We start from the raw sequence: 21063 nt of genomic DNA on the forward strand, positions 1-21063 counted from the left end.
AGGGAAACCACACAAGTTAAACGAACTCTACCAATTCTGACAAAATGAATAATCGGATGTTGAGCCAGAATTATACCAGAAGCTTGCTGATGGTTATCAAAAGCTGTAATAAAACTTGCTAAGGACATCTAGCCAGTAATTAGAGGGTTTTCATGTTTTGACCCTGTGTGTTTGAGAGAAAACCCAAAATAAATTCAAGCAAAATTTTTCCATAGACATCACATCTTTATGTATGCATATATTTAACCTGGCCATGGCTGTGACATTGATGAAACTCATAGCCAAATAAAAGAGGCAACACAGTTGGTCTTAGCTGTGTATTACACACAAAAAACGCATCACATTTAAACATGTGTAGGCGGTTGTGACAAAGCCAGCAATATGTTCATGTTGTCGTGCAGGTTTAACATATGTTTGTGCTCAGGAGTTGTGTATTTGCACATGTCTCTTTGGGAAATAGCAAATCCAAAAATGTCTTGTTGGTGTTTACACCTCTTTGTGAACGATTTTAGCAACTTCATAAGGATCCTGCTATCTTTGCACGTTTGAGGAGGGCTGTGTGTTTAATGTCACAGGATGAACGAGAATGCAGTCGTTTTAATTTTGCCATCTGTTTGCCTAAAGATTAATTGACTTTAGTGAAAATTTCATACCATGCATTGAACAAACAATTCTTTCCTTGGCTCAGAGACCAAGAGTCCTGGAAAAAGAACACATAAAGCCAAGTTATCCACACACCTCATATAACTCAACTTGGTATTTTGACATCTTTGGGTTTATTATTAAAGCACCAAGTAATGTCCATGTTGTAGAGCTGAACTGATTGCACCCATGATGTTCACCCATCAGTCGAAGATTGCTCTTTCTCTTGCTGGAAGATTGCTTGCCACAAGGATGTACCTTAGGATTGACTTGGCATCATTGGATTTGATAGTCACCTTTTCAAATCTTTCCACATCCTCTGGCACAGCAGCAGTTGGCGAGCGCTGATGATTCACAAATGACTTCGCAATAACTGGAAAGCAGAAAATAAGAGCTGCAGAGATGTGATTACGTGGGAAGTCAGTGCAGGTGGCAGTATTTTAAAGGTTAAAAATGTGGGCTTTTATTTGGAAATGCTCTGATTTGAATCTGCAAATCAGCAAGGAGGAATATGAGATTGAGGGCAAAATGATGAGAAGCCTGTGACTGCTGTTGATGTGCTCCTGCAGATTTCAACCTAAAACAAAAAACTGGTACAGAAATGCAGAGATTTGCGGGCGGGCGCTACAGATTGAAAAAGGCAAATGACATGGCGTAAATAACAGGAGTGCTCTAATCATTTTTAGAGTTCATGTTTTTGACTGAATAAATGTCACAGCTGATGTGATACTGATGGCCATTTCTGTAATTTTATCCAAAAACAAAAAAAAATCCAAAAGGTCCAATTATTTCTGAATTTTTCTTATAAATTGAATTTATTGGGAAGCTGCAGTTAACCCTTTACAGCCGATCGGAGCGGGCACGCTCTGTTTTGCGTAACTATTTTTAAGTCCCGGTAGCTCTGCAACCAAGTAAGCTAGCGCAATAATTTTTTTTGCATATGAAACTGGAGGAGTTGTACTTACATCTTATGCCATCAGCTTGTCCTAGGTCACAGTTTCCTTCCACATATAGCTTTGCAAAAACTGCATAAAAATCACTTGCAGCAACAAAAACATGATATTCCAGAAACACGCTTCGCCGATCCATCAGCTGTTTGTAACACTTCCTACGTCCATCAGCGCGAACTATCACATGACCGCATGACCTGCCCGAAACCGGAAGTGACGTCATTTTGCGGAAATGTAGTTTTTTTACGATCGGGGCCTTATGAGCTTGTGTTTTACTTGTTATGTGTTTTAAAAAGTTATGTTTGACTTTATGACTTTCTGTGTCGTTTCTGGGATGCTTAAGACTCATATTGCACTGCTGGAAATAGTTTATTTTGATGCATATGCTGTTATTTTGCAAATTTGCACTATAATATTTATTTTCGTTTTTCCTGCAGTATATAAAAATTGGTGTATTTCAAAAATAAAACTATGAAGACACTCAAAATAAATTTCCTGTGGTGGGAAACTAGTTTGTGTAACTTTTTTGTATTTACAGTTTTGAGGGATAAGCCTCTTAAATTTCTCTAACTAGAAATATATGTTAAAAAAACAAAAACGATTTTCAATTTTTTTGTAGTTTATTGCACTTTTTTGCAATTTATGTAATTACTATGCACCTAATGCAGACATATTATTAAAGTTTGGGCTATAATGGTTGTATTGATGTATAGCAACTTGAAATGCTCCCAAAAATGGCTCCACAGCATGTAAAAATATAATATAAGCTCTGGCGAACTTGGTTCTATGGTAGGTCTTAAAGGGTTAATTACATCTCCTGATAAAACATTCCTTCAAAGGTCAGCGACAGCATCCTTCTTTTAAATTATACTGACATGACGTCGACATCACTTTAGACCATCAGGCTTTCTTTAATGCAGACCCACAGCTGTTGAATATTGATCCAAGCTGCAATCTCTGGGGCTAAAGAAATGAAGCCAGTGTTGAGGTGAGTGAGTCACCATAAAGCCCCATGTTAAACTCAAAGTTTTGAAAAACACATAAATGTGTTACCAGCGTATTACGAGAAATAGCTTTTATTTATTTATTTATTTTTGTAGCTTACCAGTTAAAGTTTGCTATATCGAGGGTATGACTGACACACAGCTGTAGCTGAAGCTTGTTCTCTTGAAGTAGAAATATTCCTCAAGGTCACTTCTGGAACACTTGCGTTGGTTGTTTTAAATCAAAGACCAATATGGTTATTTTGTTGGACGTCTAGTTCTATCTTGGATATTTCACACGATAATCAATAAACTTGACTTGAGGGAACATCATCTGTACCAAATGTCTCGGTTTACTTAGTAGTTGGACTAAACTGAAGGACTTTCAAGCTGTCCTGACCATCTCTAGAGAAACTTTTAACATGACTAAATAAAGTTCTTCCAGCATTTGTTGTCATTTGGAAAACTTGTAGCCTGCACAGGCTCCCATCATATGCTTGGCATTAGAACAAAATGGCCTGCCTGGATACACCAAAGGCTCCAAATGTAGCCAGCGACATCATTTTGAGTCCCTGTGCTGTAAATGCCAATGTGGAGGGAAATGTGTAGCCGTGACTTATAATGTAGTCAAAACTCTGAATGGAAAATATTTCTTTGGTTCAAGCTATTTTTTGATCTTCTTTCTGATCATTTTTAAAACATTTATTCAAGTAATATTGAATGCTATCCAATTCAGAGTGCTGCCAAACTGATCGGGGATATTACACAGTATTACTCAGACAAAGGTTAAAAAGTACGGAAAATGGCTGTGTACACATGACAGTCTGTTCTAGTCTGGCATACTCCAGACCTCATTGTCACCATGCTTTGGCATTAGACTCAGTAAGGTGGCACTGTGCACATGTTCAGTTCTGTCCTCCTTGCTCAACCATCCATCATCCCGTCACAGAATACAAGACTTTCTCAGTAGCGCTCCTTACAATGCAACACCCAGCCCCCCTCCCAGTTCTCCATTTTCTCCTCCAGCCCTTCAGGAGTCTGGCTGTCACAGCATGTTTCCTGTTACAACTCTTCTGATTCCTTCCTCTCCTGTCAGCCCAAACCTCCCGTTATCTATCCATCTGAAACACGAGCCGGTGTCTGCTCTGCAGCAGTTCAACTGGAATTGGAGCTGGTTGCACTTGGTCAAGTTCAGACTGACAGGAAAGTGGTGGGAAGGTCTGGTATACATGGCGGTATGAGATGAACTCATTTGACTTCAGAAAGAACTGGTTGCATAAGAGTTGGGCTCTGAATACTTTGTCTATTATCACAACTAAAACATATTTCCATGTCAGTGTTTTGTTCCAAATCGTCTGTCAAGCAAAAGTTAAAAAAAAAATCATCATTATACGTTTCTGCTTTGGCAACCGTAGTAATGAAAAGAGTCAACGTGACTTTGTTCTTGAGTGGCAGACGGCAAACAGAGTTACAAAGAGCAAGAAACTGCAGGAATCCCTCACCAAGGCATATTCAAGGTCTCTATTAAAATGCAGTCATCTTCTGTTATGTCACTTTATATACACAAGAAAAGCCAGTTCACTTATGCTGGTCTTAATGTTATAAAATTATCAGTGCAAAGAAGCAGACACCCTGCAGGTCTATCTGCACAATCAGGAAGGCATACATTCAAATCTACGTTTAGGAATCAAATTAACAAGATACTAAACTTTGAATGTAGTCATAATGTAACAGTTAATTGAATTTCGGGCGGTCAGATTGAGCACATTCTTTTATTACTATGAATTTCTATTTGAGTGCTTTAACGATATTCACAGTGTCCCTTTACATTGAAACACTCATGAATAACTTAACAATATTAGGGTTACACTATAAGGGCATAAGGTTTAATTACTCAGTCTTTGTTTCTACTACGATACTGAGGAGCCTTAGTTATCATTGCTTAGGAGAAAACGGTTTGCAAATGGAGCAGTAATGTCAGAAGGGCTTTTCCATCCACAGGAGCCTTAATCTCAGGGATGGGATAGTTTCCGAGTTTTGACCTTAAAGAAATATTTCTGAGGGAAAATACTAACTTATTTCTTAGATAAGAAGATGAGCCTTCTCTCATGTCATGTGAAGCTTCTGTCAGCACCCTGGTCACTTAGCATATTGACTGAAAATAGGGAAAATGCTAGTGTGGCTCTGTCCAATGATAGCATGCAATCTCTTTAAAGAAAAAGAAGGAAAAGAGGAAAAACATGTTGCAGCTTTGCAGGTGTTTATTCTTCCACTGAGGGCTCCATGCAAGTTGACTTCAAATTTGAAAATAATTTCTGGGAAATCAGCAAAAGGAAAATTTGTTTTTAAATGTGTCATTATGTACTATTATGTGAATACCATGAGCTGGTGCATTGAGATAAACAGCTGGTGACACTGATTGTTCAGTCAGGTGCCATTAAATCTGTGCTTAAAAGGGCACAGCCATATATAATGAGAGGGGCAGATAAATGGCAAATTAGATGAATAATTACATTGTAAACAACATTAAAAACATGTTTCTAAAACACCAGTTTCAAAATGTTGGGGCAGTGTGTAAAATGTAAATGAAAAAATATATATAATGACTTGCAAATTTTAGAAATCCATATTTTGGTCACAATAGAGCAGAGAAAACATTGAATGTTTTCTCTGCTCTATTGTCCCATTTTAAGAAAAATATTAGATTCTTCTGAATTTACTTTTCTGCAATAGCTCTCTGTGTTTCCCATCAATTCCATGTTTCCCACTGTGTAACATCCACTCTTCTTTTAACAACAATTTATATATACATTCTGTATATATCTGGGAATTTATAAGAGCAATGTTGTCCACTGTTGTCAGATCCTTTGTTTATTGTCCCTGTAACAGTCCTGTGTCTTCTTTGTTAAATCTCTACAGTTGGTGAAACGTCTGGACTCAAGGCTGGACAGTTCAACACCTGGACTTTTCTGATACAGTGATGTGGTCTTTAGCATTGTCTTGCAATGTGGAATCCCTTTTAGAGCATATGTTGCTCTAAAACAAACCTTTCAGCATTGACTACAATCTCATAGGCACTACTGTACTCTCATACCATCAAAGATGGGAGCTTTTGAACTCCTCTTTAATCCAGAGGATGCACATTCAGTGTTTTAGAAAAATAATTTAAATTCATCTGACCACAGAACAGCTTTCCACTTTGCATCAGTCCATTTTCAGCGAGCTTACAGATGCTTGCAAAGAGAAGTTGGGTTAGCAGCATAATGCTGTTGTTACTGTCCTGGATGCAGTTTGCACTTTACCATCGTACTCTCTTCCTTTTATGCAATAAAAATAAAATTAATATTGGATGCTCATATCCACACTTACAGCTCTACTATTTTCCTCCCCCAGCACAAAAACTGAAATCAGCTGATTGCAGCATGAATTCAAGTGGAACCGATGAGCGGAATCAATGGGCAAGCAGACCCACAATTCCAGGGAAATGAACGCTTACCCGATTCCCATCCCTAGTGACAGAGCTTAAACCTGCATTTGTGGATGGCATAGTGAGTGTTGACAGAATGATTTCTGGGAGTTTTCCTGAGCCTATGTAGTGATTTCCATGCAGAGTCGTGGCTGTTTTTACTGATTTCTGTGAGATTCTCCATATTTTGTGAATCTTTTGATGATTTATCATGTGCTGTAGATGGTGAAATATTCAAATTATTTATAATTTTATGCTGAGGAACATTATTCCTAAATTGTTCCACAGTTTGGTGGATCTCTGTCTTTTACACTTGGTATACACCTAATGTTACTGACCTGTTGCCGTTTAATTTAATTAGTTACAAAATGTTCCTCGAGTTGTTTCTTTTTAATGTCACATAATTTTTGAGGTCTTCCATTAGTGCACATTAGGACAAGGTGTTAAAATTGAGGCGATGCAATTAATACACTTTATACTTGTGGATTTTTAATACTTAGAGTTGTCTCCAATTTATTAAACTCAGTTTCTGTCATCATCAAGACATTACTGCCACGCTAACAAATTTCCATGGGGTAGGGAATTTGAATTTTTCTCTGCTCATTGACTCGAGACCAATGTCCATACATCCATTTTCGTCACTGCTTATCCAGTTCAGGGTCACGGGGAGCTGGAGCGTATCCCATGACCCCGAGAAAGGTCACCAGAAGCTAATGTTTCCACCTGATTTTAACATCTTCTTTAGCTGATGATAATGTACAGACAATCCAGCTTGGTCAGGGATTAATCTAAGGACTAATGACTGACCTACCAGCATGATGGTCGGGACTCATGTCAAGTATTTGAACCACAGAGGAGTTACAGTATCTTTCCTGTTTCCCATTCCTCATTCTAAGCTAAACATCTTCTGTTAGTAACCTTCTATGTATAAGAAATAGTTTTTCTCATTTAACTATCAGCAAAAAAGTGAATTTTTATTCTTTTAATTTTTCTTTGTAGTAATTGTTACGCCTTGGGCATTTTATCAAAGAACCAGATACTTTCTCGCACAGCTGTTTATCACCTATATTTATGATTCATCTCAGATGGCCCGTGTTTCAAAAATGAACACCCCCCACTGAATCCTGGGGCTCATTTTACAACAGTAATTCGTGAGCAATGCTGACATGCAGGAACAGGGAAAGTGTAAAGACTAACACAAGGAGGAAAATATCTCATATCGCTGAAGTTTGTTTTTAAAAAAAGGTGAAACGGCACCTAAAGAAATCTGTTTCACTTTTAAGAACTTCATGAGCCACTTTAGAAACAACAACCTCAAACTATCTTGCGTAGCTACAGGCCAAACCGTATGAACACAATCTGATTAATGCTTTTTGGGACACGTTGACTTCCTGACTTGCTTACATATGGATTACTCGGGTATGATTTTGCACATTTACCAGAGTTGTAAAAGCTTCCAATTTAAATGTTGGTTTTAAGCAGATTTGACACAGAAAATGAAAGGTAATGGGAAAAATGTGCACAAGAGAAGGCCGTGGAGATCCATGCAGCATAAGAAAAAGAAGAAGCCATGGATGAAAGGAGAGTACAGAGCGAACAGGAGGAGGAGAAAAGGAAAAGATTACTACCATAGTACATCAGGCTTAGCTTCACATCCTTAATGGTAACTATGGAAATAATTATAGAGCAGACAGACAGACTGCTAGAGAGAGTGTGAGCTTCAGAGAAAGAGAAGGAGAAAGGGAGGGCAAAAGACAACGGGAGAGGAGAAGAAAAGGAGAACTATGGGGGGTAAAGTAGCTGAAAATGTTTGCTGGAATCCCTAAACTGTGTCTCTAATGATTGGTGATTGCTTAAAGATCAGATGCACAGGGATGACGTGTAGGTTAAACCCTCACAAAGCCAGTTTAACCGCCTTCTTACAGCAGCTGCAGAATATGCTGTGACATCTTTTATGCCTTATGTTAATCTTTCCTTTGATATGAAACTGCAAGATATCTTAGGTGGGGGGGAAAAGCATCAACAGCATGGAGGTCATATTATTTTTATCCACCGTTATATCTTACCAGCGATAAGGGGGCTCTAGCGTGGTGAGTACAGCAATAGTACAGTGTCATAATAAAACGGTGCTTTAAAAAGTTGTTTCAAACGCACAGTTGTCATGGAAACAGATCTAAGATACTCTTTCCCCCTCTGAAAGTGCTCATTGCTTATCATTACTGAAAGCCCAATCAATGGAGATGTCATTAACAGTGAAATAAAAAAAGTACTTAATGTCGCCTACATCAAAGTCAGATACATTGAGAAGTAAATTAAAGCTCCTGATGGATTTAGATAATTGGATGGATGACTTTGTTTATGCACTTATAAAAAGCAGCATGCTGTTGGAAATCAGCAGGGGTCAAGTGTGGCTTGGATAGAGAAATTAGCTGTGCAGTTTTTAATTTTGATTGGTCATGATTTGCCCGTGGGTGTGTGACAGCATGCATGGGCAGTTGGTACAGGACTGGTGGTTATACAGTATATTATGTGAGTGATAATATTGCATGCTTCCCACACAGTTGCCCCTGGCATGTACGTGTGTGTGTGTCTGTGTGTGTGTGTGTGTGTGTGTGTGTGTGTGTGTGTGTTAGCGGAAGGTGAAAGGTAAACAGAATAGACCGAGAGAGGAAAGGAAGATAGGAAGAAAGAGGGGAGTGTGGAAGCGAGAGAAACCACTCCAGGTCCCAGTCGGGAACCAAGCAGCCCCACCCCTTCTAAACATCTCTCTTCCTATTTCTCTCTCTCTCTCTTTTATTCTCTTTGCTGCTGGAAACAGAGAGAGGCAGCGAGAGAGGGAGAGACTGAAGCGCAGGGCATCAGAGCACTGCTGCTCCCTGCCTAAACTGAGCTGCTGTCCACCTGTGCGGGATAATCTCCGTCCAACCAGCAGCCAGGAGACACTACAACATCCACCGTTTGCCAGGCAGATTACTTAAGGGTGAACCGCCGTTTGGTGGAGGAATACGAGGGACTAAGTTGCCATTACAGCCTCGTTTTTTTGGGGTTTTTTTTTCCGCGTGCTGCTTGTCAGCTCCTGCCAAACGTTCAGTTTGTAGGCACTGCAGCTTTTAGACTACTTTATTCAGTGGCGCTTAGCTGTTTCTTGGCCACTCTCTCTCTCTTTTCTTTCCATAACGGTCTGTGTTTTTGGTGATTGTCCACACATTTCCGCCTGCATTTGGAAACTAAAGCTTCCGTTTGAATTCTTTCTGCTTGCTCGCTGGCTCAATGTTGGAGTTGTCCGATGAGAGCGAAGCGCCTTCGCTAAGCTTGCACATATAGAAAGGCGGACCTATTGCGCGCCGCACCGCTCCTTCACGCGCACATGGGCTCAGACGCGCACGCTCACACGCACGTGCACACACGGCTGCAACTCCAGACATGCAGCTGGTTCCCCTGTGTGTGCACACCTTAGCTTCTGAGTGCCGTTAAACTCCAGAGCTTAGCACAGATAAGCGTTTAGCTTTCACCCATCCATCCTTGCCAAGTTCTTTCTGATATGCACAAGGGGGACACCCGCTAAAGGAAACCATCGCAGAAACCATCTAAAAGATGAGAGAAATTGGCCTCAGCGGATTTCCCGTCGGTCACCGGATTTGTGAGTGCAGGGTCGGGGCGGAGGGCACCGGGGAGAGAGGACAGGGAGAGGCCGGGGAGGAGGAGCTCTCATCCGGACTGCCCGCCGCGGAACAGCCGCTGCTGCCGTGCTCAAGAAGCAGGCTGCTGCTGCCAGGGGGAGGCGGGGGGAGGATGAAGAGTGCCTCAGTCTGAAATTATAACACTCAGCTGGCTTTGGGAGTGTTTGTTTTCTTGCATTTTACCTCTCACTAATTAGTCTGAAGATGCGAGATAACGAACAGTGGCCTACTTAATAACTGTCATCCGTTCTCTCACCGGTGTGGCACTTTTGGGTCAGCTTAAAGGTAAATTCAGCACTTTGTTGAAGTGAAGGCCTGCAGTTGTGAATTTACCTGTTCAGTGGCTTTTGAAAGGACATCCTCCCACTTTACTAATTTCAACTTTGTGATTTTCTTTTCGTATTAGTTTAAGGTGTTTGTAGTAATATAAGTCAGACCTATACAGAATATCCTATTATCATTATAAAGGGACGTCTAGTGTGTCTGTGATACTCAGTAGTGGGTTTATAGTCGCTATATTGGACTTAATGGTCATTTCTATCTCTTCAATATTACTAGGATACAGTATTTCTTTAGAATAGCCAATATAAATACATAGTTTATAATTTTCTGTGATAATTAAATAGTATTGTATTTATATTTATTATAAGATCACTAAAATTCCTTTTGTACTCCCATATATGTAGATACCTTGAAGGAGCCCTGTTTCCAGGTGCCTTGATAGTGGAGGTTGGCAATTCATCATTTATTAACCTACCGAACTGTCTATGAATTATCAGAAGTCATGATATGATTTAAGGCCAACATGGTAGTGTTTTTGCTGTATTGGGCTTTTGTAGTGCAATTTCAAGTTCTCTTGCTTCGTTTTAGTTCGAGTCCTCTTGATTCCTTTTTTCCTAGGCTGATTTGAGCACTGACTTTTTTAGCAATACTCCTCTGTCTGGAACTCGACCACAGCCTTATAAACCCACCAGAAGATGGTCACCTGCTTATCAAACAGTATGACAAGCACATGTGTGTCCTAACACTCGGTGGCAGATGCTGTTTGCAGATACACCAACACGCTCAGTTATTTATAGACATTAATATCACTGTGTGCTTTTGGAGTATCAGTTCAGAACAAGTGCCGATGCTCGACGGAATGTAACCCAATCTACGGAGCTTCAGAAGTTTCAGTCAGACGCAGAGACTTGGAGGAATACAGGCTGAACTCATCTTTAATAGCAGCTGGCAGCAGCTGACTGTGGGGGTCACAGACTGTACACTGGAAGTGCAGAGACACTGTCTTTAGAAGTTTGGACACAAAGCACAAGAGCCCCACCTGATCTAGGTAGGACATCTTTTTGTTTCATATTTGTTGCACTAAAACCTCTGCATATGCACATCCAGCTCATTATAACATCTGATGCAGGTGTACAATTTGAATTTTAAAATAGTCCTCTCTGCAGAAATACATCACTATGGCCGAACTGCAGTTTTGAAATTATAAGCTTGATTACGGCACTGATCTGAGCTTTTTTCTGAGAGGGTGTTTCAGTTTTACCAGTTCAAAGTGTCTAATTTTGGAAATAATTTTGTGAACTTACTTAATGAAAATGCATAAAAAGCTGTTTCCAAGTGTGCTGTAAATGCACTCCTAATCTTCACCCTATTTGCACTCATCTCTTGTACAATGACATCACTTTCGTCTGTGTGTTTCTGCTGGTTTGTCGTCATGCTCAAGAGCACAAATAGTCCACCACTTCCCATCTGCTGTTGCCTCACATGCAGTGCAATAATACAGCAAAAACCCAGCATAAAACAGTGTTTGTGTTGCTCAATTTAATGCTAAAAGTTCATATTTCTTAGCTTTAATTAACTCTTTATTCCAATTAAAACAATTTGCTTGATGGGAGAGGGCTGTTTGGGTTATGGGGTTTAAAGGTTTGATGGCTCCTGATGTTCTTTTATTGCTCTGTGGGGAAAATTGCATGTGAAGTAAATAATGTACTGTGACAAGCATTGTCCTGGTAAATCAGATCAGACCGTACTCTCTTCCCTTTGGTCTAAAAATCAAATATTTCCCACAAGAAACACAAGCTGGATCCAAAATTAGACCTTTCATTTCTTTGTGTTAAAGCTGCAGTAGGTGTGTTTGCAGAGAATAAGAAAGACAATCGCCCACCCCTCTTTCTACTTCCCACAGACACGAAGGCAAAAGCAATCGGTAGGCAGCTGAGTGACAGCTCTGAATGAAGCTCTCCTGCTCAAAAGTTTACCTCAGATTCCCAAAACACAGCATTAACAGTGACGGCAAATAGGAGAGAAATAGCACTATCAATAAAACCAGGACTCTGACATTATATTACTCATTTCTTCTAACCCTGCGGGGGAATTGCATTTGCCTGATTCAAACAAAATGTCAACTTATAAAAATCTGCCTATGATAGTTTTAGATAATGGGAGCACATAAAATAAAATATCTTGAGCTGAAGCATTAGAAAGAGCAACGGTAGAAACAAAACCATATATTATATTAGTGGTTTGTGGATTGTGAAACTCGTTTTACCTAGCAAATCAGCTTTGAGAGTACAAAGGACTGTCCAGAATTTTGGTTAACTGCCAGCTTGGCTCATACTGTTTATGTAGAGTAGAGAAACTTGTGATCAGCAGTGAAAATGTGTCATTATTCAGTTGTTGGCTGGTGCTTCTTTCCCATTCTGTGTTATTTTTTTCAGATTTGGTTACAATGACTGATCCATGAAAGGCCCATTATTTAACAGCACATCTGAGTTTTTGGTTTTCAGATTTCAGCTGCTGTGTAATGTTCACATTATTTCTGTATGAATTAGTTTATTTCTATTTTAGACTTGTGCAGGGTTTTGCATCCAGACTTTTGTACGACTGTATATAAAGGATGAACATATCACATTGCAAGTGGTTTCTAGACCACTGGATTATCTTGAAGAGAGCTGCAGTGTTCGTTTTTGGAGCTAGGAGTAAATTAGGACAAGTGGGTGGAGTGCTGAGTTATAAGTTATATATACATAAGCAGTATGGGTTCAATGCAAAGATACACATAACTGCTAATTAGCGCTAGATTAGGGAGACCAATAAAAAAACAGAATTTAACAATTCAAAACTGAAGCACAAGCTTCTTTGCAGGCATCTCATGTCATTTTCCACACAATTCTATTAAAGTGCTCTACAAGGCAACAACACCAGGAATACAGAGAAGTCCAGTTCAGTGACTCTCATTGGTGGAGCTGACACCAACAGGGTATAACTGTCTGTGTCAGGATAGCTGTCAAACCAGTATCCACCCCCACTCGTTTCAGAGTTGGTCTGCAGGGAAAAATCTAAAGAGGCTCAAATAGTTTTGTGTAGCAGGCTGTAAACATGCTTTTTAATGTAAGGTTGGGAATTTTGATTCATCTTTATATGAAGTTTTGTATTGATTGATTGAATACCTATTAGATTAAAGAGGTAATGTTATTACTTTGCATCCGTAAACTTATAGGACTTGTGATGAACACATTTAGTAAGCAATGCTGCAACAGTGACAAAGAAATGAGAAATGAATTATGCAACGTTTTCACCATAGGCTGTGTTTTTGTACAAGACTACAAGAAGTTATGTGATGTTTGCCTTAATCATGCCATCTCACACTTTTGAAACTGGGCGTTATGAATGAGGGGCAGATTTGACCAAGAACCAAAGGGCACTATGCACACTAGGGCCAAGCAGATGGGTGGATGTTCTGCAAAGGATGATTTTGTTGTATGCTTGTTCTTTTGTTTTGATAATTTAAGGGTCTGCCTACTTACGAATTTAAATTGGTTTGTCATGAGTCAATGGTGCAGGTCAAAGTCAGTTCAAAAATCATATTTAAGAAGCAGAATAAAAATTGTATGTAGAGTTTGTAATCGTCATCTGGGACTATCTAAAGGTCAGAGCCAGTGAAACCTGGAACTTTATGGTTGTTAAGTACAGAGGATGTAACTAAACCAACTTGATTTTTGTGTGCAACAGCTTTATGGGATAACAAGCTATCCCAGAGCCCATGCTTCTTTTGCTGCATGTTGCTAGCTCTTCTCCAACACCAACTCACAGGATGTGCACCCTGAAGCAGGGTTTACATGTATGCATTGCTTCAATCGTCAAGGCTTCACTGCCTTGTTTGGAGGGATGGCTTTGCTGCAATTATCGTCATAGCAACAAAATATAAGATATACTATATGTTATCCTTACTTGTTTGTTCAGTTAAATGCTATAAGTGGTGTCAACCGTCATCAGATTACCTAAATTAGGTCCCTTAAAAACGTTTTGCTCTGAGCGAGTGTGTGCGGAGTCTGTCTGCATAAACTGTTTACACAAAGTTTTCAATATCTCCCAAAAATGAATGTGTCTCTATAGCAGCAAATTGGTAATCACTTCCTAAAGCAGAGAGTTGCTTATCATCTGTTTTATTGTAAGTGGGACTGTAATGTAGAGAATACATTAATGCTGCACTGAATAAGATTTGAAACGAGTGACTGGAGAAAAAAAACTCTTCAGTTTTTCTTCCTTTCTTTCTTTTTTTTAGCAAGGTTATAAATCAAGAAGTAGACACAGTGTGCTGGACATTTGGATTAATGCAGGTTTCAGGGCACTTCTTTATGGCCTATATGTTAAAGACTAGAGGCTTCTAGTTATATGTATCTTCATCTGTATGTATTTTTTTAAAAAACAAAACTAAAACCCCAAAAGTGTCAATAATATGCAGGAAAACAAATGATACTTTCAAATGAAATGTATATATTAATGTGGTGCTACTACAGTCATGGAATAATGTGTTTTTGCTGCAAAGTTGGAATAACAGGAGACTTTTCTTCTCTTTCTATTCTGCTAATACTGCCTAAAAGCAGCGTTACACCCCTCCCTTCATATAAATGCCAACATCTTTCAGACTCTACTTCTGTTTATGACACAAGTGCTCTGAAAAATAGAAGTTAAGCCCAACATTAATAAGATTCTGAGCTGAGCCACAGAGGTCAAGTGTTTTCATAAACTGAGTACTCCTTGTGACAAGCGAGCTGCATTTAATTTGTAGAATTGTCCCTGTTATTTGTCAAAACTGTCCTCCCAAAATGAGAGATGAGACCGTCAGCCAATTCAGCAACTGCAGAGACGTTACTTACCAGAGGTGTGGACTCGAGTCACATGACTTGGACTCGAGTCAGACTCGAGTCATAAATTTTATGACTTTAGACTTGACTTGAAAAAATGTTGTAAGACTTGTGACTTGACTTGGACTTTTACACCAATGACTTGGGACTTGAATTGGACTTGAACCGGTTTACTTGAAAAGACTTGATATTTTACCCCAAATATAAAATTTAACATGCATATTATATGGAGATTGAAAATGTGACGTCATTCACGGGTAGAACCGCAAAGGATTCTGGGAACTCGTGGCAAGCGGTACTAGCGCACGCAGGCTTTCAATTAAAATCAGTCACACAGCGATAAAAAGAAACACAAAAATGTCAAGAAGCTGTTGTATTATTAACTGCAATAGCCGGTCGCATGACAGCCACGGGAAGCCGACGGGTAAAGAGATCGGTTGTTATCGGATTACGTCGTTGAAGAGAAATTGTTCGAGCCATGTTTCCGAAGTAACAAAGAGGCGACTGGATTGCAGCCATTCAAAGATCAAATATAACGTCCCAGAACACTCCAGCTCACAGGTTAGTCTGCTCCAAGCATTTACACAAAGGTCAGTCTGCTGTTGTAGTTAATGCGTCATTTTTCTTAACATAATTGGTGATATAGGTTACAAGCAAGTCTGGCGCTGAACAGAAATTGTCGCGCTATGCTCCTTTATTTATTGTGCATAAATAGTAAATTGTCCTGACACAATATTGCGTTTCGCTTCTGTTATTATGGTACACTGACAAAAACATATACTTTTATTCACAGGATAAAACAGTTGTTTTGTATCACTAATTGCCCAGTGCGATTACAGCATACAATATTATTGTCACTGCTACATTTCTGTGATGCTACCAGAAATTATTTCCACTACTAATTAATTACCGTTGAGCTCAAAGGTTATATTAATAAACGGTTAACGAATGTGTATTTATGAAGACGATTTGTGAGACTGGTAAACTTATGATACGTACGATGGTCTTTCGTTCTACACGGTGCATTTCAAGGTCCTGCACCCATCTGTCGGTAAACTGTACCTGGGCTTGTTGCAGTGACCGGAAGTTGCTAAACTTCATGAGTGTATGCACTCACTCCAAGAACCGTATAATTATAAATATGCATATAAATATGCTAAGATGAGATAGCTGACTTCATCTAACTAGCAAATGTTTTCCAGGCTACGTTGGTGATACAGTTTTTTTTAATGTGTATGATATTTTTGTCATGCGATTTTAAAGCTGGTCCTACAACCGCATCCAAGAATAACATGCAGCGTATCTCAGAACTGTCGGTGAAAATTATTCTTGGAGCTAAGTTTAATTGAGCTGCATTTTAAAGAGGTGCAATTTCACAATTTGTGTATATTTTCTAAGTTCACTATTTTGTATGTGTTGAGAAAAACACAGATTTTAAAATTACATGGTCTAATATTTACATTTAGCATATAACTGCAACATTATTTTTTCGTTTGTTTTTTTTAAAGACTCGAAAGGACTTGAAATTCAAAGTTTCAGACTTGTGACTTGACTCGGACTTTTACACCAGTGACTTGAGACTCGACTCTGACTTGCCTGACATTACTTGAGACTTGACTTGAGACTTGAGGATAAAGACTTGAGACTTACTTGAGACTTGCAAAACAATGACTTGGTCCCACCTCTGTTACTTACAGTATGCTTATGTAACAAAGTCCTTTATTGGCCATATAATTATGAGCGATTTTGGTTACAAATGAGAGGTAATTATGGAAGCCTGTTTCTGCCACAAAAAAAAAAAAAGGATCCACAACTCAAAATTTTGAGTTATTTTCTCAAAATTTCAACTTATTAACTCAAAATTTCGACTTACTTTTCTCAAAAGTTTGAGGTAATAAGTTGAAATTTCGAGTTAGCACTGCCAATCAGTAATCTACGTGGATGACATCATTTCCTTGTTACCGGGAAGCTGAAACCCTCAGGTACAAATGCTACAGCTAAGCTACCGGTATTACATCCAGTCATGAATGCACAGGTTGCTGATTATTTTCAGCGTGGCTTCAAAAGTGATGAAATCCTTGTGTTATTAGCTGAATCACATTCAGGCGTTACTATCAGCAAACGTACTCGCGAAAGCCCCAATTTGTTGCGATCTGGTTTTGAGTGTGCATTCCTCTGCGCCGTTTGCTTCCAGGTAACAAGAAAGTGACCTTATTCACGTAGATTACTGATTGGCAGAGCTAATCTTGAGTTATTAACTCGAAATTTCGAGTTATGGATACTTATTTATTTATTTTTATTTTTTTGTGGCGGAAACGGGCTTCCGTAGGTAATAGTGTTTTGGTATAGTCGTGGCAAAAAGTCTGAATAGATGGATCAACTTATCACATGCATCTAAATTTAATGGCCAATGCAATGTTTTGCATATGTTTTGCCTAATTATTGATAGTGCAAGATAGTTAGCTTTTGGATTAACTCTAGTCCTAGACTATAAACATTTTTCATTTTTCAAGCCAACTCATTTCATTTTCAGGAAACTTGATTTAAGCTCCTAAACATGAAATGTGCCCTGCTGATCCTGTCACTGTTGTGAGGTATATTAAGTAAGGAGATGTTTGCCTAAGCCTAAGCAAAAGAAAATTTTAAAAACACCAGAAAAGTCTTAAACTCTTGGCTTACAGTTGGATGTTAATGTGATTATACACACTCATCTGCAGATTTTTATTAGTCATCATTCTCCCTCATCTGGAGCAGTACGCTCCATGTGCTTAAAATGTGCTTAGAATGTGTTCTGACCAAGTATGAGATGATTAAGTCCAACAAGAATAAATCCCTTACTGAAGGAAGTCTTGCAGTTTGACTGCTATTTGATCCAGGCAGATATTTGAAGGCCCATTTTTTCAGTGATTAGGGAGAGAGCCATAACTTTAATTTCAGTGATCACTGAGGCATAACAGCTGCACGTAAAGAACCACCAATCAAATCCATCAACAAATCATTTTAGAAGTTTAGTGATTTTTCCCAAAGCTTTTGTCCCCATAATTTATACTCCCTGGGTATTATTTGGTATATCTTTTGTTTCATGCCAAATCCATTTAGTTGGTGAAAGGCCAGTTCGGGACTCATCTACTACAAACCCATGCTGTGTGTTGCAGTATGCTGTTTCATATTGTCTTGCTGAAATAAGCAAGGCTTTCCCTCAAAAAGGCATTGTCTGAATGGAAGCATATCCTGCTCTAAAACCTTACAAACCTGCAATGATGGCGCCTTCCCAGATCTGCAAGCTGCAAGTTCAGTAAGCACTAACCCATATGGAAAAGAAATAGTAAAAACTTATATGTGATTACTCATGAAAGTGGCCACTTTCTCATTACTTTCATATATTGTTTTAGTAAGTATCCAAAACATACAAGTTTCATTATATAATTTTTCAAGGGATCTTATATCTGTTTTCACTCTTATATGCTTTTCATACAAGTTTCACACAAGACAGATACAAACTTTATTTAGATTTATATATATCTTTTCCATGTGGGAATGCAGAGATCAGTCAGAGATGGAAAATACAAGATTTTAGAAAATGTGAAAGCATTTTACAGAAAGCAAAGTTAAATGCAGACTGTGCAAAGCGGAGTCCTTCCATGACAGCACTACTGCAGTGCACAAGTATTTAAAAAGCCTGCACCTTGGAGCTGTGACGTTAACACTGAATAGGTCAGTTTTAGAGAGTTAAGCGTTGATACATTGTTTATGTTAATGTTTGTACGGTAATGTTTACGTTAGCTTACCTGTTGGAAACTTCTCTTGCTTGCTAAGTGAACACCAGTTCAGTCTTTGTTAGCTAATGAGCCAAGCCAATAGCAAACCATTAAACAGGAGGGGCTACATTGTCCCCTACTTAATTTTTTTTTCTCACATTAATTTTAGCGTTTATTCTGAATAGTAAACCTCTTCCACCGAAAGTTAGGTAGTTGATCTATGGGTTGGACCAGATCAATAATTAATTATATATATATATATATATATATATATATATATATATATATATATATATATATATAATCAGTTAAACTGAATTCATGAACTTAATCATCTCTAAACTTTGGAAACTTGGAAAATAAAATTATTATTTTGATTTTTATTATTTCATATGTTTCTTGGGTCATTTTTTTATTTGCTGTGGGACAAGACAACAGGGTGATAATTACAGGTGTGCAGACTTAAGCAGGTGAGGTATTGGAGCCTAGAACAGGAGGTTTGCCCACAAGACGCGGAGATTTGAGTTACTCAAATAATCTTTAACTAATTGACTAATCGAAGAAAAATTTGGCAGGTTAGTCAACTATCAAAATAAGCATTCTGGATCATGTTCCTGAGTCCATGCTGTGATTTCAAAGACAGGATTATGCCTTTTTTTTAATGCAGTGCCGCCTGAGGGCCTGAAGAAAAAATACTGATTTCTGGCCTTGTCCCTTCTGTACAGAGATTTCTTCAGATTCCCTGAATCCATTGATATTATGTACTTTAGATGATGAAATATTCAAAGTTTTTGAAATTTTTATGTTGAGGAAAATTGTTCTGAAATTGTTCTACAACGTGTAGTGTTTGCAGAGTGGTGGTCTTCTGTGCTGCCTCTCTGAGATGCATGTTACTGACCTGTTGCCAGTTAACCTAATTAATTATAAAAAGCTGCTCCAGCTCTTTCTTTGTAGTAACACTTACTTTTTTGAGATGTGTTGCTACCATGTTTTCAGTGAAATAGTAAAATGTCTCAAAATTTCATATGCTTTTGCAAACCATTGCATTCTGTTTTTATTTACTTTTTACCCAAAAATCACAATTTTGGGTTGTGCATTGCTTTACAATGGCCCAAAACTTGAACATTTAGCACTGGGAGTCAGTGCAGATGACAATCCACTTGTCACCACTGTTGTTTGTTGGCTTGTGAGTGTTGATGATTCCACAGCAGAGCTGTGAGGCGCAGCTTTGGAGACAAACATAATTTGGACTCGTTCCTTCAAACTCTTTGTCACAAATTGTTCGGTCATCATTTAGGAACATCTGTTAGCCTTGATTAACGAACGATCTTTCCCTCTTCTGGTTCTCTGTTGTTATGTGTAGCTCCACCCACAGTGAAAGTCAGGAAAGATACAGAAAATAAAACCAGTCTTCTTTTTTTTAAATCCCAAAACTTCCAAACAGTAGACACAGCTCTCTTTTCTTCATCTTCCATCTGTTTTCACTGTGTTTCAGTGTGGCAAAAAACCCTCCAGCTGTTAACAGACTGTTACCCAGCATGCAGTTTGGTGATGGTAATTTTGGTAATTTTGCAAATGTGCAGTTATTACTGTTAGAAATACTTTTTGTTTCACAGATTTTGTGTGCCGTGATGTTTTGTACTGTTTAAAAAAACTTGTGAATAATAAATGTTTATCTTGCAATAATTTTTTTTGCACCAGTTGACTCAAAGTACAAGTGAGAAGGGTGTATATTCACAAATTGTATTATAATATGATATCTCCATAATGTATCAAAACTAGCTGAAAAGTGTCCACAAAAGTTAAAATTGGTGTACCGCCCTGCACTAACAAAATACTTGTGTGAACCAAACCAAACGCTCTGCAGCCTCTCAGACAGTGATATTGCTATTTGATCAGTCTTTTTATTTTTCATCTTTTAATTTTGTATCCGACTTCATCAGACTTCATGAATTGACAATTTTTCCTTGTTTGATGTGGTATATTGCGAATTACATATTGTTTGGTTTTGAGGGTTTTGTCAGCTAATCATGCAATAAGTCACAGACTAATTCATTATTACAATAATTGTCACTTGCAGCTGTTCCCATCACCCTCAAAAACACTGTAGACCAAGGTATGTGACACCTCAGCGAATCGATCCTGACACTGCTGACTGCAGGACTCTAAAAATCACATGCATCGTACACACATAGTGTAGCTGTACCCATTTGGTAATTTTGAAAGCAGAGTGGACATTGTCAGCGAGGTCAGCGTTTGCAGAGAAACGCTGCTGTGTCCCTGCTGCTTCTGTATAAGGGATCAAAATCTGACTCTGTGCCTTTGTCACTCTCCATCTGCACACATGTAGCTCTTTTCAGCTTTAGGATTGAACAGCCACTGCAGGTTTTCATCAGCGCTGCAAGCGACCAACTGATCCAAATATAGTAATTGCAGG

The 21063-nt window shown here is 38.7% G+C and overlaps 1 protein-coding gene across 11 annotated transcripts in view; it reads left to right on the forward strand.

The window, feature by feature from the left end:
* The window catches only part of syngap1b (synaptic Ras GTPase activating protein 1b), a 189856-nt gene that overhangs the window by 97564 nt on the left and 71229 nt on the right, over positions 1-21063 (forward strand). The window contains exon 1 of one of the 11 annotated variants that reach the window (XM_076890242.1): positions 8883-11051. The exons of the other annotated variants lie outside the window; for them this stretch is intronic. The gene's annotated coding sequence lies outside the window, so the exon portion shown is untranslated. Of the gene's footprint in view, positions 1-8882; positions 11052-21063 lie in introns of those variants that run through there. 11 annotated transcript variants of the gene reach the window in all.

The sequence above is a fragment of the Maylandia zebra genome, linkage group LG11, assembly GCF_041146795.1.
Source record: "Maylandia zebra isolate NMK-2024a linkage group LG11, Mzebra_GT3a, whole genome shotgun sequence".
In the NCBI taxonomy this organism is placed as follows: domain Eukaryota; kingdom Metazoa; phylum Chordata; class Actinopteri; order Cichliformes; family Cichlidae; genus Maylandia; species Maylandia zebra.